Source organism: Oncorhynchus tshawytscha, linkage group LG27 (genome assembly GCF_018296145.1).
Source record: "Oncorhynchus tshawytscha isolate Ot180627B linkage group LG27, Otsh_v2.0, whole genome shotgun sequence".
NCBI classification, from domain to species: Eukaryota; Metazoa; Chordata; class Actinopteri; order Salmoniformes; family Salmonidae; genus Oncorhynchus; species Oncorhynchus tshawytscha.
This window is the reverse complement of record NC_056455.1, coordinates 20,515,380-20,521,379: the sequence shown is the minus strand read 5'-3', so window position 1 is coordinate 20,521,379 and position 6,000 is coordinate 20,515,380.

The following is a 6,000-nucleotide window of genomic DNA, read 5'->3' as shown; positions in this document are numbered from 1 at the left end:
TATATAACGCAATTCTCGATGTGAGAAAACCATCTGTAGAGTGTACATGGAAATGCGTACATGGGAATTGAACCGCAACAGGTATTTATATGTGCAATACCTCAGCACACAGAGACATCTGTAGCAAGTCCATTTCATGTGCATATTGTTTTTATGCAGTTTTAGAATATTTGCATGACAATCGGTCGCCAATACCATGGAAACCTAGCTAGTGATACATTTTATTTACAATTCATAACGTTCGAAGCGTCCATGCCAGCAATCTGTTACTGTATAGTACATCAACCATGAATACAGAACTAAGGTATGATTATGTAACCAATGAAACTGCTCTGGTTCCTCATTCCATCACATTTGGAATCCCCATAAACTAAGACATAGCTTCAAGATTCCCCCTGTCCCTTTCAAAGACTCAAAGCCAATGTTATTCTTGCTCCTGAGAAAGTCTGTTACGTTATACAATTCTCACTTCCTCATTCTCCAACTCACATTTCTAATATCTCTCATCATTTTCTTCCTATCTAACTGAGTAAAAATAAGAAACTATACTATTAAACAAATATAAATTATATAAAGAATGATAAAGCACTTTGGAGCACCTTAAATAAAATGTTGGGCAAAAAGACAAACTCAGCTCCATCATTCATTGAATCAGATGGCTCATTCATCACAAAAACCACTGATATAGCCAATTACTTTAATGATTTTTTTCCATTGGCAAGATTAGCAAACTTAGGCATGACATGCCAGAAACAAACACTGATACTCTACATCCAAGTATAACTGATCAAATTATGAACAAACATTGTAATTTTGAAATCCATAAAGTGGAAGAGGTGAAGAATTGTGGTCTATCCAAGAATAGTAAAGCCCCCTTTACTGGCTCAAATAGCCGACCAATCAGCCTGCTTGACCGGATACGATGCTATTTTACTGTAAGCAAACTGACAGACTTTCAACATGCCTATAAGGGAGGCATTCAACAAGCACGGCACTTACACAGATGACTCATGTTTGGCTCAGAGAAATTGATAATAAAAATATTGTAGGAGCTATTTTGTTAGACTTCACTGCGGTTTTTGACAGTCTGCTGCTGGAAAAATTTGTATTATCTCTTTACTCCCCCTGCTATATTGTGGATAGAGTTACCAGTCCAACAGAAGACAGGGGGTGTTTTTTAATGGAAGCCTTTGATTAAAGCCAGTGTATCTATCTATGTATGTGGATGACTCACACTATACACGTCAGCTACTACAGCGAGTGAAATCACTGCAACACTTAAAGAGATGCAGTTAGTTTCAGAATGGGCAGCAAGGAATAAATTAATCCTAAATATTTCAAAAACTAAAAGCATAATATTTGTGACAAATAATTCAAGTTGGTGACAAAACTTCTTCAGTAACCCTGGATTGTAAAATGTCATGGTCAAAACAACAGTAGCTAAGATGGGGAGAAGTCTGTCAATAATAAAGTGCTGCTCTGCATTCACTATCAACAAGGCAGGTTCTAGTTTTGTCACACCTGGACTACAGTTCACTCATGTAGTCAGGTGCTACAAAGAGGGACCTCGGAAAATTACAATTGGCTCAGAACAGGGCATTACATGTACATGGAGCACTAACATTAATAATATGCATGTAAATCTCTCATAAAGATGGACTTTATCACTACTTGTTGTTGGAAGTGTTGACATGCTGAATGCACCGAGGTGTCTGTTTAAACTGCTTACACACAGCTCGGACATCCATGCATACCTCACAAGTTTCTTCCCAATCCCCTAGTCAAGAACAAACTATGGGAGGCGCATAGTACTACATAGAGCCATGACTAAAGTACATGGAACTCTATTCCACATCAGGTAACTGATGCAAGCAGTATAATAAGATTACAACAAAAAAAGATAAAATCACCTTATGGAACAAATTGCCATTTGATTAGCTTGTCAGCAATGCGCCAGTGTTAATGTACTTTGATGTATTAAAAAAACGGACTATCTTTGGATGATCAAGCCCAGAAGGCTTGGGAGCTGTGATCCTGCAAGATGGTCAGCCAATCGCATACGGGTCAAGATCCGTCACAGACTGTCAAAAGAGATACGCTCAAATTGAAAAAGATCTAACGCCGATAGTGTATGGCTGCAAGAAGTTTTATCAGTACCTGTATGGAAAACAGATCCAGGTGGAGTCAGACCACAAACCCTTGGAAACAATCTTCAAGAAGTCGCTCCAGAAAGCACCAGCCAGACTGCAGAGAATGCTGATGAGACTACAGAGATACAGTCTACATGTGACAGACAAACCAGGAAAGGAGATACACGTGAATGATGCACTGAGCCGAGCATACCTGAAGGATTAGAGAGAGAAATTGTTCGATGGTGAGCTGGATGTAAACTACATTGATCAAAAACCTCCTGTTTCAGAGGAGAAACTGCAGCAATTCAAAACAGCAACAGCAGAAGATGGAGAGTTAAAACTGGTCACAGAAATAATTTTAAAAGGATGGCCTGACAGGAGTGGGAAAGTTGCGAAGAAAATACAGCACCACTGCACCTTCAGAGAGGACTTGAAACACTCAGACGGACTGCTGTTCAAAAGTTCAAACTTGTCCCTCAGAAAATGAGAAGAAATCTGAAAAATCCATGATGCACACATGGGAATGTAAGGAAAGAGGAAGTTATGTTCTGGCCAGGCGTGGCTAAATATATTGAAGATGGAACAAAATGTGCAGTCTGCACATGTCCCATCCAATGTAAGAGAGAGCTTGGGCCAAAGTTAGAGTAGACCTCTTCCATTACAATGACACAGAATTCCTACTATGTGTGGATTACTACAAAATACCCAGAAATCTCCAAGTTCAGTGGGACAGCAAGTAAACACAATTACAGCACTAAAGTCGATCTTTGCAAGGCATGGGGTGATCAACGTTTTGTGCCCCAACAATGGAAGACAGCTTGTGAGTCAAGAAATGTCTTGTGAGTCAAGAGTTTTCTACCAGCTAAGAGTTCAAACATGTCACGTCGAGCCCTAGATTTCCACAGTCAAACGGCCAAGCTGAGAGAGTAGTTCAGACTGAAGAACCTGTTATAAAAAGCTATTTTTTGTACCTTTATTTATCTAGGCAAGTCAGTTAAGAACAAAATCTTATTTACAATGATGGCTTGGGAACAGTGGGTTAATCTGCCTTGTTCAGGGGGAAAAACAACAGATTTTTACTTTGTCAGCCCAGGGATTCGATCTTGCAACCTTTCGGTTACTGGCCCAACGCTCTAACCACTAGACTACCTGCCACCCCACATACAGTGCATTTGGAAAATATTCAGACCCCTTGACATTTTCCACATTTTATTACGTTACAGCCATATTCTAAATTTGATTAATTTTATTTTTCTTCTCAATCTACACACAATACCCCATAATGACAAATTGAAAACATGTTTATAAATTCCTGCAAATCTATAAAAAAACTAAAACAGAAATAATACCTTATTTACATAACAAATTCAGACCCTTTGTTATGAGACGCGAAATTGAGCTCAGGTGCATCCTGTTTCCATTGATCATCCTTGAGATGTTTCTAAAACTTGATTGGAGTCCACCTGTGGTAAATTCAATTGATTGGACATGATTTGGAAATGGCACACACCTGCCTATATATGGTCTCAAGGTTGACAGTGCATGTCAGAGCAAAAACCAAGCTATGAGGTCGAAGGAATTTTCCGTAGAACTCAGGGACAGGATTGTGTTGAGGCACAGGTCTGGGGAATGGTACCAAAACATTTCTGCAGCATCGAAGGTCCTCAAGAACACAGTGGCCTCCATTCTTAAATGGAAGAAGTTTGGAACCACCAAGACTCTCCCTAGACCTGGCCGTCTGGCAAGACTGAGCATTCGGGGGAGGAGGGCCTTGGTCAGGGAGGTGACAAAGAACCTGATGGTCAATCTGAATGAGCTCCAGAGTTTCTCTTTGGAGATGGGAGAACCTTGCAGAAGGACAACCATCTCTGCAGCACTCTACTAATCAGGCCTTTATGGTAGAGTGGCCAGACGGAAGCCACTCCTCAGTAAAAGGCACATGACAGTCCACTTGGTGTTTGCCAAAAGGCAACTAAAGGACTCAGATCATGAGAAACAAGATTCTCTGGTCTGATGAAACCAAGATGGAACTCTTTGGCCTGAATGCCAAGTGTCACATCTGAAGGAAACCTGCCACCATCTCTATGGTGAAGCATCATGCTGTGGGACTGGGAGACTAGTCAAGGTCGAGGATAAGATGAACGGAGAAAAGTAGAGAGAGATCCTTGATGAAAACCTGCTCTGGAGCGCTCAGGACCTCAGACTGGGGCGAAGGTTCACCTTCCAAATGGACAAATACACTAACCAAGACAACGCATGAGTGGCTTCGGGAAAATACTCTGAATGTCCTTGAGTGGCCCAGCCAGAGCCTGTACTTGAACCCGATCAAACGTCTCTGGAGAGACCTGAAAATAGCTGTGCAGCGACATTCCCCATCCAACCTGACAGAGCTTGAGAGGATTTGCAGAGAAGAATGGGAGAAACTCCCAAAATACAGGTGTGCCAAGCTTGTAGCTTCATACCCAAGAAGACTCAAGGCTGTAATCACTGCCAAAGGTGCTTCAACAAAGTACTGAGTAAATGGTCTGAATACTTAAGTAAATGTGATTTCAGTTTTTCATTTTATTTCCAAAAATATTTGATATTTTTTCTTTGTCATTATGGGGTATTGTGTGTAGATTGATGAGGAAAAACAATTTAATCAATTTTAGAATAAGGCTGTTACATAGTGAATACTTAGCTCTCATTGAGTTAAGAAACACCCCTGGATGGAGTATGTCTCTCAAAGTTTTTTAAGTCAGAGAGATTGTTAAATCCAGGACTCTATCAGCATATCAGGAACAGGCTCACAAGCAGACAACAGAGACAAAACACTACCTTGACCAAAGCACATGTTAGCTTTTGGTCATGAAGGAAGGAGAACGAGTCAGGAACAGACAAGACAACAAATGGCAACCAGCGATTTTAATTGGAAAACATGACCAGCCAAGGTCATATATAGTACAAACACAAAATAAGAGAATCTACTGAAGGAACACCTGTTAAAAACACATGAAACAACACACCCAGAGAGACACTCAGAAACCATAATGGACTTACCTTATCCAGTGGAAAGAGAACCTGAAACAAGAGTCAGCCTGGAAGAAAACTACTCACCTGTGTGTTCTCCAACACCAACAACACCAAAACAAACAATGTAAAGCAACAATGTAAACACTGACACACCAGTGAATTCAACTCGTTATGGAAGACCTATCAGAATGCCAATTCTGTCCGTGTTTGTAGTTCAAACAGAGACGGTTGAAAAACAAACAAAAACCAAAATAGAAAAATAAAACATCGACAAGACATTAATAATAACAATGTAATGACTATTGTGAGGTCTATTTTACCAAGAAAAAAAGCAACGCTTGTTTGCATATTGTTTGCAATGTGAAACACTGAGTTGAAAGAACATTGTTTTGAGAAACAGATGATCCAAAGAAAGGGAGAAGTCATGTATATACTTACCCGTAGTGCCTGAGGGCTGCTCTGTTACTATTTACTACATGTCATCATCTGTACTTTGCACTTCACCAATTACGTCAGATAAACATGGTTATTGTACCGCATTCCTGTGTGCAACCTAAACAACGTTAGAAACGGAGAGTTGTATCCAACTTCCACTTAGGGAAGTGTTTTTGTTCCATAATGTCGATCTAATCATCATATGTGTAGGTGTTGTTTTGGCCTTTGTCATCACTAACCAGGTCAGTGTACTCAAATACCAAGATTGACACCTTAACCCTGTTGTGTGGTCCGGAAACTTTTCCCAGGTCAGCCACAAGTAACCAAAGTGAAACCATAAGAGGTGCACAGCACAGCCTGACATGCAGCTGAGACTGGGAGATTTTAGAGATGCAAACATTTGAAACACGACCTTGTGACA